We start from the raw sequence: 13,739 nt of genomic DNA on the forward strand, positions 1-13,739 counted from the left end.
CCTGGCCTGCTCACCCATCTTCTATTCGACATCCAATGCTCCTCACTTTTCTTTCCATTAAGCATCTATCTACTAACTAAATATACCCATAAATAAAGTTTTATGCCTCTTACAGCCTGATCTAGACAGTCTGGCTGATGTAAAACCTAAGCTGTTCTTACTTAAGGAACTTGTTCTTGTAAACAGCCGAAAGGTCTCTGTTATCAAGGGCTAGCAGAAAAGTGGTTCATGTCACTAAATGCACAAGAAAAAGAATGCTAAAGATGAACGAACAACTGCATTTGCAAATAAGCAGCCTATCTCAGTTTTCAAAGTTTTGGGTTACTGTGTCCAGAACAAATGCTCTACAGGTTCATTGAATAAGCTTTCTAGGTGAAAGATAAACCAATATTCTTAAATAGCACAAGGAATGCTGCAAGCAATCCATGCCTGAATCTGAGAAGAGGTAGAAATGCAACAGTAGAAATGTCAGGCTGGGAATTTGAAACAGTCTCTATGTTTTTCATTTCTTTTAAGTCGAAGCGGGAAGAAGAATAATGCCTGGCTGACAGAATATCATCAAAGGACACAGGTGCTGCTTCTCCATGGACAAGAATATGCAAGCTGCACGTTCTTCTTTAAACTGCTGTGACAGGTAGTCTGGTGCCAGCAACAAGAGTGGTTCCTCTGACACCCAGAGGAATAAGCTGCCAGGAGGAGTCTTGTTGGGCTTGCAGAGGTGAGCTCGGGCTGTGGGGAACTGGGAAGCAAGAGAAGAACACAGTCCTATCGTTCTGTCACTTCCTTCAGCAGTGTCAAGTCAGCAGTGCACCACAGAAAGAATCTGCTCAAGTACCAAGGGTCATGCTGTGGTCCTTGGGGCCATGGTGTGGGTCTCCAAGCTTGGCCAGCTGCTGATAAGAAGAGTTCATCAAGTCCTCAGGGCCTTGAATAATGGAAGGTCTAGTTCATATCTTCAGGTGAAAATGGGTATTTTAAGTGAGGACTTTGTCCAGAAGCTGTTATTTCTGTGCTCTAGATCTAATTCCCACAATGTTTATGTGTGGTGACCTGCAGTTTTAAGTCTTCCTATTTTTTTTTTTTTTTTAAGAGAAAATAATAGATCCGATGATTCTATAACAGATCTTGGTTGTTTCAGAAACTACTATGTTTTATTTAAATAATAACTGCCCCCAAATTTCTTCCTACCCTCTTATTTCATCCAAGATCCTTCTAGTCTATCTTCATCCCTCATTATCTCATTGAAAGTTCATGTGACTTCTGCTTGGCCAAATCTCGGAAGACTGCATTACTGCCCTTTTTCTGCCATTAACAATCGTCTCATCATTCACCTCCAGAAGTTATCATTTACCTTCCAGATCTCCAGTAATTCACATGAAAAATTGTTCTCAGACAGTTTTTTGCAAAGGTCTCACCAAGATTTGTCACCCCCTTTTGCTTCTCTCTTCTTGTAAGATTCTTCACATAAGTTTCTCCTTGTGACAATTAAAAATACTCCCATCACTCCTGCACACAAGCTACCAGAGCTAATAAGTCCTAGGGAAGAGTGAGACACAATGTCACTGGAAAACAGGTGACACAAACTCCTTCTAAGTAGTAGAAAGTCACTGTCTTATACAAAAAGACAAAACTTGTTTTTGTAGAGAATAAAAGTTAATTGATATCTTGGAACAAGAAAAGTGGTTTACCTCATTTTTATTGAACTAAGAAAGTAAATACACTGAGCTCAAGAGTTTTAAATCAGACTTTTACAGGACATGTATTTTTACTTGGTGCAAAACTGAGAATATTTCCCTCCAAAAGAAACACAACCTTAAATAAAATCTAATGTAACGAAAGAGCAATTTGAACTCTGAATTGTTTTCCAATACCTGACTATAGAGACATATAATCACTGGTGCTGCATTCTTAAACTGAAGTTAAAAAAGATGAGTAAAGAAATAATATCTAAATGGATATCAGTGGAAAATAGGATTATTTAAGGAGACTCATCTCCTAGGTGGATAAAAATAAGATATTCAGGTAATTTTCAAAATGCAAAGCTATCTTATACAATGGAGACAGCTAAAAAGTGCCATTTGCTAGCCTGCAGTGAATGATTTGTAGTCATCAGAATCCTGCAGGTAATTGAGGAAATCTGCATCGACGTATTCTGCACTACTGCAAGGATATTATTATAATGAGCCAGCGCGCATGGATCAGTGTAATTGCCCTCTAGTGCACAGCCTTGGAACTGATCCCAGCTGTGCTATAGGACCGCACTGCTCCAGAAAGAAAAAAGATCCTGCCGGTAAGTCTGAAAAGGGGGCAGCCGGATCCAAGCTCCGCTGGCGTCAGGTGGCTCTGAGTAGCCGTAAATGTGATAAGGGAGGGAATCCAGTTAGTGCACACCAAGACCATCCTGGGGTCTGAACCAACACACGGTAAGTGGAGATGTCTGGGGGATTTGCTGTGAAACCTCAGTGCTCTTCCAAACCCGAATGCTAACATAGCCGCAGACATTAGGAGCCTAGATAACCATGGGCCTGTTTTGCATCGCTTCCAGTTGTTTGCTCAGGGTTGTGTTTCATGGGAGTCTCAGGTTTCATAGCCTTTTAACAAAATCTGGTATTTTTGTCAGTGCAGACAAAAACCAAAACAAAACAAAACAAAACATCCTGAAGTTTCTAATTCTTTCCTCATATGGGCAAGAAAATGAGTCCTGTATTCCCTGGGCAAAATCCTCTCTGCACTACTGTGCAAACATTGAAAGAAAGTGGTTGGCAGGTAAGTTCATAGCTCCAGCCTCCAAGCTGGGTATTTTCTCTGAGTTACTTCTCACCATGTAAGATGTAAGGGTTTGTCAGTAAGGGAAGAAGATTTCTAAACAAATCATCACAATGCACAATATCTTGTCTCTTCGTGTGAGGAAATTCTTTGCCAACTTGTGCATTTCACATCCATGTCTCACTGGTAGGTTGCTCACAGATTTGAGTTCTCTGTGGGTACTGGGGTTGTGTGGGCATTCTAGTTACTGCAGGTAATTATGCACAGTATCTGCCTTCTCTCTGCCTTGTTCAGGGTTGCCTGACAACTATCCCATGGCCTATAAGTAATTGATTGTTGGCAGTATTTCGGTTCCTTGATTACTGTGAAAAACTGCTATGGGTAAGGTAGGAATAAAATAATCTAAGGACTTTGATTCATTGTTTTCAATATTTTCCAGTGATCCATTCTCTCCTCCATCCCTCGTGTTTCTGTCTCACAACTTCTGAGCCCACTGGCTAGTTTCAACCAGATTGAAATGATGATGCTCAAGGTAGAGCAAGGATCTGAGTCCCTGCCATCCTCCTCAGCTGGAGCTTCAGCCAAAGCTGCATCAGCACCAGCCTTACAGCAGTGCCCCTACCCTGCTTCATCACACATCCATGTCCCCTGCACCATCCCCCAGCAGAACTGAAAGGAACAGAAGGCAAATATGGGAGGAACCCTTCCAAGAAAACATCATGAACAGATTTTACTGATATTGCCTACTGTGACTGCAAAGAAAGAGTCACCATTGTTTCTTCAGTCTTAATTCCAATTTGTAGGGCTGAGCTGTCCATTCTTTGTCCCTTATAACAAGCTGGGTTCTCATTGATGAAGACTCCTATGGTCTTTCCAGTAATGGATGAAGTCTGGATTTCTTTCAAGTCAGTGGTAAAATTCCTACTGATTTTCACAGGACTTTTGTCCATAGGGATTTCAGTATATGCTCTCTCTTCACAGTTTGTCTTTATTTGATACCTCATCAAAGTTTTAAATCTGCCAAAGCTGTATCTAAGCATTTACATTCTTATAAAAAGATCTACATATTTTCCAATCCACAACTTAAAAGAAAAAAATCAATTTCTAGAGATCATTTTCCTGTTTTTCACATCATTGTCCTTCCTTTCAAAAAGAATAAATACATTTGCAATGCAGTGAGATCCTTTCTACAATAGCACCTAAGAAATGGCCTCTGCCACCTGACATTTGCAGCAAAACTGTGTTATTACATTTAAATTTCCAAGTCTCAGTAGCCAGCAAGTTACTAGGGTTCTATTATAGTTGTGATACATGAACTGCACATTGTTATGGTAATGACTTTTTTTTTCCTTCCCTTTGAAGTGGCAGTGTATATACAAAGGATATCCCATTGGTCTTGGAATGATATCTCCTTTACTTCAATTCCGTGTACTGTGCAGTAATCACAATTGCATAAGAAGGAATTAAAGCACATTACAGCTCCAGGTTCAGCGTTCATGCTAGCTTAACAATGGTCAAAGCTAAACCAAAGCATCTGTAAGTGCTAACTTCAGAATAAATTAGAAGAAATAAAAATGATACTTTACCTGACCATCAACCATGATGCCCAAGAAGCTGGTCTTCAAGTTCAAGGATGACGTTGGGGCAGAATCCAGATCTACACAATGGCACTCAGGAAACATCATGGTGGTTTACACCGGCAATAAAAGAAAACAACATTGTTTCTTCATATAGTCATTATAAAATATTACAGCTGACCAGATGGTGGAGCAATTACATTTCCATAGTTCTAAATGGCTATTTAGCTTATCCACTTGTGAACTGTTAATTAACATTGGAAGAGATATCATTCATGTTCAAAGGGAAGAAACAAGTATATTGGACGCGCTTAAACAAAGACTCGTGAATTTTATTAAAGCAGAGATCCAATTCTTTCACCTGGCTACTGACCCCAGTAAGAAACAAAACAAACAAACAAACAAAAAGTCTTTGACAATAAGGCTGTGGCATAAACAGATGAAGGGCAGGAAACTCAGGGAGCTGAGCAGTCCTGTGAGCACATGTGCACAACACATCACGTTGTTTGCTGCAAACAAGCTGAACCCCTCCAGCTGCATGGGTGAACACATGCTGCACTGATCACTTGCACACACAGACGGATGAGCTGCTGTGTGAATGTAACCCCCTGCCCCAGGATCAGATAGCACTGTCTCTTGCAAAACACTGTGTTGGGGCAAACCCATGCGGGTATTTTTCTTAATTCATCTGCAACACAAAGAGTTTTTATTCAATAGTTTATCAATGCACTATTAAATTCTATTACGAACTAACAGTTAGTCTAGCCAAACATATATACATTTCAAAGTACTTATATTCCTATATTGTTCTAGAAAGATTTTTTGTGCCATTGCCTTGATGTGGTTACACAAGAACAAATGCATTAATAAACAAAGGAGACTAAGGGCTGAAGTGAATAAGGCAGGGGAGGTTTTTAGGAAGAATCAATTAGACAATCAAATTTAAATGAAAAAAAAAAAAGAAGACAATGCTTCTTTAAGACCGAAACATAAAAGCAGGGAGGGGTTTCATATAGTTTAATGCATTTACTTTAACTGCTCAATTACTGCTCAATTAATTCAACTGCTTGAATTAGTCAATTCAAGTTAACTTTCCTGAGTTCCTCCATGTAGACTAACCTTCAGTCTTCTGAAGACTGGGGTAATGCACTTGCTGAGATGTGCTGATAGTCCTCAGCTCCTACCTAGCTTCCAGACAAAGCCATCTGCATCTTCCTGCCCATGTGCTCCTGAGTCAGGTAGTAGCTGGGCCTTCTCTCCATCCCTAAAGCAGGAAAGCATAGCCTGCTTTTACTGTCTGTGAGGTTAAAAATGCCCAAAACAGTTTCAGCAAGAACATGCAAAGAAAAGAGAGAGAGAGAGAGAGAGAGAGAAAAGAAGACTGATGTCTCATTCACAATAAAATGACTTCAGATTCCAGTAGCCCTGTAGTTAACATGACCTTGATAACCTGGGTTCATTGAAATAAAACAGGCTTCAATAACTGAAGTGGAGTTTCAAGTCACTTAAAAAAATTAACATGCCAGATGCTTTTATGTTACCCACCGGAGGTGCTCAATGCACATTGCTGATCATTTCTGCCAATTTGATTTATCAGTTATTTTTATGTCTTCTTCTTGTTAAATGTAAAATGCTTAAGGGAGCTACGGGAGAAATGACCTAGGCACCCATATCGCAGTAGCAGCACCATTGCTGTTTAGGAAGGATCAGTCAAGTATGTAATTCACATTTTTTCTTCTGCAAAATACTTCTCTGAAGTGTGTCCTATTAGAGTATTCTATGAAGGTACCTTAAAATATGTGGAAATATATGATATAAATAATGTTCTTATCCATTATGGAAGATATTTAACTTGAAATGTCTCAAAGGCAATCTCCAGGACAGTATTTGGGGGTAAACAAAATGGTAACTTATCTGCTATGCCATCCTGCTCTTTTCCCTGCAGTGGCAATTTCCAAATGCAGACACAAAGCAAGAGCTCCTTCTCACAGCTCCTGGATCCTTGTCTAGGAGCTCATGAAGGTTATTTCCTGATGATTTCTTAGACTTTCCTGGCTCTGTTATCCCTTCTTCCTACAGCTGTGGCTGTCCTGGTGTGCTTACAGTGCCTAGAATATCCTGAGTTGGAAGGGACCTGCAAGGATCACTGAGTCCAACTCCTGGGTCCACACAGAACCACCCCAAAATCAGACCCTATGTCTAAGAGCATTGTTCAAATGCTTCTTGAACTCCAGCAGGCTCTGTTCTGTGACCACTGCCCTGGGGAGCCTGTCCCAGTGCCTGACCACCCTCTTAGTGAAGAACCTTTTCCTGACATCCAGCGTGACCCTTCCCTGTTGCAGCACCATGCTGTTCCCTTGGGTTAGAAGAGTATCTCAGGTAGGTTAAAACTGTTCCTTGGATGTCATGACCAGAATGTATCAAACTGGCACCCAAGTTCATATACAAATTCCTAGGCAGAGTTGTACAACCTGCACTCAAGCCCATTTCTAATTCTGTGGCTTCACTACTACAGTGAAAGCCACACCAGTGAGAGTTAGCACGTGTAAATATTAAGTGGATTTTTAAGAACCATTAGAAGGCATGTGTTTCTGAATGAAAATCAGGGGATGAAAGTAGAAGTATCTGCTGGCTCTTCTTTGAGACACGTTTGTAATACTCCATGAAAGGAAAACAGAGTCTGAGCTCTGAGAGCAGAGACAGCTTGAGCCCTCACACCAGGGTCCAAGTGGTTTGGTTTCTATTTTTAACACTTTGTTTACAGTGAAAAGCAAGTGAGTGTGGTTTAATTGTATTTTACAGTAAATTGCGTCTTTAAGCAGGAATTGTACAAAACATATACTTGAAGATCCCAATTTTAAGAGCGTGTATAATATCTAGCATCAGATAGAAATGCTTCAGTGATGTGAATTGCAGGTACTGGCCTTGCTTTTTTTTCACCCAGAGAATTCCAAGTTACTTTACAGTGAGTTATTGTTAGTTGCGGGAAGGTCTTGGTGGTTGTTTTTTGTTCAGCAGTGTTTGTACTCATTCTGCATTCACTTAAGTGGTGCATCCACATGACTGTGTGTGCTGTTACGAGAAAGGCTGAAACCATTGCACTGAGTCTTTCCATATGACCTTTAGCAATGCGTTAACAGTCCCACTTGCAGACTATTTGCAGGAATTAGTTTTCCTTCTCTTCACTTCAAAGTTGGATGCTGAATTATACAACTCCCCAATTCTTTTGACTGGTCTTTCTGTTTTCTGAAGATTGACTCATTTCCTGTATTTGAATAAGATAGTAAAAGTGGATATAAAATATTATTTTGCAATTGTAATCAGAATAGCTCTCAGTGCAGATATTAATACTGATTTCTGAGACTCAGCCTGATAACAGCTGAGTTTATGGTTTCATGGGCTAGATTCTGCTCTCGTTTATTTCATTGTAAACCCAGAGTAACTGCCAGAAGTCAGTGGACTTGCTCCAGATTTCTGCAAATATAACGGAGGTCTGCCTCTTGCTCCATGTTTCTTCTGCAGTGGGGGTGACATCATCAGTCTGGGTGTATGAATCAGGGCACAGATGAATCAGTTCAGGAAAAATTAAAAGCAGCTCATTCCCTACAATGAAACTGCTCTTTGGATTCATTTGTATAAAGATATTTGTTACCTCACTGTTTTTTCTGAACCACACAGATCCTACTTAACTCTATCATCTTTCTAAAGCCATGACTTTATTTAATCTTTTGCATACTTCTTTTTCTTTTTCTTTTTCTTTTTCTTTTTCTTTTTCTTTTTCTTTTTCTCTTTCCTTTTCCTTTTCCTTTCCTTTTCCCTTTTCCTTTTCCCTTTTCCTTTTCCCTTTCCCTTTTCCCCTTTTCCCCTTTTCCCCTTTTCCCCTTTTCCCCTTTTCCCCTTCTTCCCCTTTTCCCCTTTTCCCCTTTTTTCCTTTCCTTTTCCTTTTCCTTTTCCTTTTTCCTTTTCCTTTTTCCTTTTCCTTTTCCCTTTTCCTTTTCCTTTTCCTTTTCCTTTTCCTTTTCCTTTTCCTTTTCCTTTCCTTTTCCTTTTCCTTTTCCTTTTCCTTTTCCTTTTCCTTTTCCTTTTTTAGTTCTACAAAACACTGAAGCATGAAAACTTGCAGAATTCAAAGCTGAGGTACAGAAACAACAGACTGCAATGAGGTATCTTTTATCAGTGAGGCATGTGGCTCTTAGTTCTTCAGGAGAGGCTGTTGAGCAAGAGCTCCTTTGGAATGCAGTTTGGGTATTAATTCTTGATTTTGCCAGCTGCTGTGTTGTTTCAGACTTTCTAGAAGTGTGCATATCTCAATTTGAAGCACTGTGGGAGGATCTAGCTCTGAATTTTGCTTTACTGGTTAGGGTTCGGAGGCTGAACTGCAAAATGAAGTTCTGAAATCTGCCTCTGTCATTAACTCAAATCAGAAATGTTACCTTGGCACACTTGCCCTGAATATATAGAAGAAAAACATCAAAATTAGTAACACAGTGGAATATCATGATCATCCCAAGCCATCTTTTGATGTAAACATCTATCATGGCCTCTATTCTGCCTTTAAGATTCAAGTGAAAACATAAACCTATCTTTGCTCAGATCAAGACAAGCAGAGGAGAACCTACACTGTCTGCCGGCCAGGGACAACCACTGCAATGCACATTTTGGTTGACTCTTTGGTCTCAGAGAGGTTAATTGTTAAATACAGAACTTCACATTTCTACATCACCCCATCAATCCTGCAGCAACTTAAAGATAACTTTGGAGCCTCTTTTGTGGGCTACCATGTGTGAAATACTATGGTGATCTCCTTTGTAGGGTGCGTGTTTTCTATATGTTTCAACGATTGCTACTGCGCATTATATACCAACTTCTAGGATAGCCAGGAATGAAACAAACCACAGAAACACTTAAGAATAGATACGTTAAAGCCAGCACTTAAGTAACTTTCATGAGCTCAGTATCTACCCCAGAAACATTATTGCAGACATACATAAAGGAGACCATCGGTCTTTTTAAGTTTTGTAGGATCAAGAGCCTTCTGTTAACTACTGGTGGATCTCAGTTGCCCAAAAGAATTACAGGAGTCAGGGTTAGCTGCAGTTCAAGTTCCCTGTGTTTTCCTGGACATTGCAAAGCAGCAGATTTTGAAGCATGGTTATAGGCTGGTTGCTAAAGCTGGCTTTTCAGGCATGCTGTGAGATGTCTGCATATGTTTAACCTTGTGCTGTGCCCAGATCCAAATCACATCAGTCCTGTGATTAAACCAACAGGGCAAACCCACTAAGGTAGGCATCGGTTGCCTGTCCAAGGTTCTGCACAACCTACCCACAGCAACTGCATGTCCAATGGATTTCAGAAATCTGCAGCTTCTGAGGGAATAAGGTTTAGGGAAAAGGAGAAAAGTAAGAGCAAAGATGTGCAAACTTTACCTATGATTAAGTTTTGGGATAGACATAGATGTGGGATGGAAGAAATGACAGGAAAGAGGTTCACAGGACTCAAAGTTTCATGGAAGTTCCTAATAACATGCCAGACAGATGGGGCTGCCTGGGTACTCAGAGAAGCAAAGCCATGCCTGTATCCACTGACACCCTGTGAGAGAAAGAAGAAAGTTGGACTGGTGTTGGGGCCCTGTTAGAGAGTCTGCTAAGGTCAAGGACATTCAAGGTCATCTCTTGACACAGGTCATTCTGTGTGGATGACATAAAATCCTCATACCACCCCAGCTTCTCAGCTGGGTGTTCTGGCTCCTGGCCCTCCAGGTGATCTTGAGAGCATTATTGACATGAGCAGCCTGTGACTGCCCCAGATCCTCAGCCCAGTCCTAAGCCCATTGCCTGCCCCTGCAGCCCTTACAGCCACTACTGCTCGGGCTGAAGGCACTTGTCTGCTTTGGAAGGAATTCTCCCGTGAAAAATGAGTATGCATGACACTTGCCAAACAATAATGAACTACTTGATTACCTAAATGAGAATATGGGAGGAAGGATCTGATAGTCCTAGAGCAATGCCAGATCATTATTAAAGCTGGGTTTAGAAGTGACACCATTTCAGTGTGTCTTTGCTTGGCAGACTCTGGCTATCCAGACTGCCCTTGTAGGGGATCTCACTGGGGGCTACTGTAGTGTGGAGAGCTGTCAATTCACGTGAGGAGGTTTACAGGCAGAAATATTTTATTAATGGAGTGTTTGGCTCTTATAGGTGCTGTGGGGGAGCATTGAGGCATCACCAGTTCTCTTCTCACCTTGTGTAAGACAGGACAGCTGGATATGGTCCAGTGCCTGCAGGAGCTTATAACTGTGGCAGAGAACAGCCAACCAGATGCTTTGCAATGCAGATCTGAGGGGTGGGGAAGTTTTCTTCCCCCAGTAGAAAAAACAGTTATTTGTTTCTTGAATGTCACACACACACAAAAACTGAGCAATTTAATTCAGAGGAAAAAAATGCATGTTAATATATGTTTGGAATGATAGACATATTCTGACGTGGAGTACATCAGGTGCAGATATTTCTTAATGATATCTATCTCCTTTGATAGTGACTGTGAATGCAGTTATATTTCCACATATGTACTTGCTGATGTTTTTATTTCTTCAGCGCTGACGACATAAAAGATCTTTGCACTGGGTACATGCTTAGGAAAATTCCACTTGAACTCTGGAGCAATCTGAAGAATTTTGACAGAAAGTTGGAGGGGGGAGAATTTTACTTTGCACTCTCACTTGACTTAAGTCTGCTGCCTTTGAAGACAGCCGTAAAGCTAACATTGATTTAAATGGAAACGTAAGTAAATCAACCCTGATTGCTTTTGGAAGCCCTGCCCTGAAAACTCTGAGCTCACAAAACTTCAGCTTTTAATTCTACTGCTACTACGTAGATTACAGTTTAAAGAGAAAGACTTGCCTGTTTAGATTTTCATTAAACTCATTGATTTCATATGAGTTAAACTCATTTATTATAATCTTTTTCAATGAGCAGTGTTTTTTCCCTAAAGTCTGCAAAAACTAATGTTTTCAAGAGACTGTACTTAGGAAAAAGAAAGATAACACTGGGATAGTGTTGACACAACTTGTTCTAACATTTTGGAACATGTTTTTCATACTGAATTTCTATGTGCTTTTTAAGAAGCAATATGTAAACTGAAGCAGTATTAATTTTAAAATAAAAAATTGAATGTTCAAATCATTTAAATAAATCACTTTTACCTAGTGAAAATCATTGCTGTGGCTGAAACATGATTTGATGGCTAATTTAAAAAAATAAATAAATAAAAATTGCTGTCTGTTTGAATTTCATTATGGAATCTCCTGGAAAATGGAAAATGCGTTTCCTGACAGTTGTAATATTTGGGAGACTTTTCACTTAGCTTTGCAGAATGAAAGAATGGTTATATCTGTAGAGATGTGCTCTTTCTAAAAAGATATGTTATACCACAGACAAATAGAAGGTATTTTCATTTTCTGGAAGAAGGAATATTGCTCTTATTTTTGAGGATGGAGCAAGCATTTTGGAAAGTAGTTTCAGAAAAAAGGGTTGGAATAATTGGGGCTAAAAACGATTGAGCTGTTGGTGTGGGGCTTGAGACGTTTTTGGATGGATCAATGGAAAAAAAAGAAAAAACTAAACAGAAGCCAGATCCCTAATACTAAGCATTAATGAGATTGCTACTGGAAGAAGAGATTGTGTTCATCTCTCTGACCTTGAAAAGGATCCTGACATGGTGAAATAGGTTCAGAAAAGAGTTACAAGAAAAAGTCTGAGAAATCTGTCTGCAGTAAGAAAGAGTGTCTACAGAACTTCTACTTTCTACAGAAAGTACAGAAGTACCATCTCTTTCAGTTTATCCAGAAGAAGATGCAGAGGAGACCATGGTTTGTAATTCCTACAGAGAGATAGATGATTTCTGATAGCCCAGGGCTCTTGAACTTTGCAGAAGTAGGCAGAAAAATTCAGACTGAAAGTAAGGCAGTTTTATGGTGATGCTAATTAACTTTCAGAACAACTTGCTGGAGTTGATTTTCTCTCATATGAAATCTCTAAATCAGGATCCATTTGTTATTATTATTTTTTTACTATGTGTCTTCCTGCCCATCCCTGGGATATAGAAACACACAGAGGAATCACCAGCTGCAGACCTGTCCTGCGTCATGCAAGGGATTAGAATAGTCCGTTCTGCCTGTAAATTTGTGCATATACATTTTAGACAGTGGTGATAAATAAAAGAGCAGAAAGAACAGGACAAAAAGATGTAGAGGTCAACAGTAGAATTGTATGGTTACTAGAGGTATTATGCTTTCATATTCAATCTTTGATTCAGTTGTTTCAGGCTTAATCTGGAAAGGCTGAGATCTTAAAAATTAAACTAAATAAGAGGAGAACAATACTTGAGGGATCTGCCATGGGATGGGTGTTGTATGTAAAGCTCAGTTAGAGGAGCTGGCAGGTGGAGAATTTGTGAATTAAGGGTAGGCAGCCAACATGCTTATCTTTACTGCTGTTTTAAAATCTATACATTCCAAAGGCAGTGGTTTATATTTCTCTACATATATAGAAACAGGCTTTTGCTACAGACAGCTCCTAATGCAGGTGAAAACCATGTATTGATTACTTAAAGAAAGTTAAAATAAAAGCAATTTTTTCCCCATTTCCACACATTGCAGCTTTTGGCCTATCCACTCATAGCTAAAAAAGCATTCTTTCCTGATAATCAAGCTTCAGCTGTCTGAATTTCAGGCCGAGCCTCTCATCTTGAGCTCTGCTGAAGAGCTTCTTTAATTAACCATTATACCACAGATGTTATTGATTTTTTTATTTTTTTTTTTCAAATCTGGTTGAAACATCATTGTGCTGGATCATCGCCAAGACGAAGGCCTGAATTTTTTGTGCACTGCTTTTACTCCTTCTGCATACCTTATTAGTCTCCATGTCTGTTAAGTGCAACCCTTAGTATTAACTCAGAAAATATAGCATTGATTTTTAGCCTTGCAGCCGTGATCTAAGGGCTCCTAATTTGGAATGTGGAAGCCTGAGTTCTCCATGAAGCGGTATCACTATATGCTTCCTACAAGTAAGACCTTTCACTCTCTTTACATTTTTGCTGGACTTTTGATGTATTTTAAAGTTCTTAGACTGGTTTTGTTGCAAGAGGAGTGGGGTGACATGACCAAACATGCCAGCCTACATGCATGGATGTGTAGATAAAATGTGGTCTGATTTGTAAGGGTGCTGTTCACCATGGTTTCTAATGATTTCAGCAGGGTTGTGGCACCTCATTTTCTCTGTGAACATGTGTGTTTATCTTTAGCTGCCTAAGTGTAATTTTGGGGAGGTAAATGTTGCTGCCCAAGTTGCAATGTTTCATCCTCATTGTTTTAAATTTGGTGATCTTGTTCTCTTTTAG

At 39.8% G+C, this 13,739-nt stretch overlaps 1 long non-coding RNA gene across 1 annotated transcript in view; it reads left to right on the forward strand.

The window, feature by feature from the left end:
* Positions 1–8,350: 8,350 nt before the first annotated feature.
* Positions 8,351–13,739, forward strand: part of LOC308196200 — a 28,102-nt gene continuing 22,713 nt past the window's right edge. Inside the window, exon 1 of the long non-coding RNA XR_013952123.1 lies at positions 8,351–13,406. This is a non-coding gene — a long non-coding RNA (uncharacterized lncRNA). The remainder of the gene's footprint in view (positions 13,407–13,739) is intronic.

The sequence above is a fragment of the Anser brachyrhynchus genome (genome assembly GCF_964034855.1).
Source record: "Anser brachyrhynchus genome assembly, chromosome: 5".
Classification (NCBI taxonomy): domain Eukaryota; kingdom Metazoa; phylum Chordata; class Aves; order Anseriformes; family Anatidae; genus Anser; species Anser brachyrhynchus.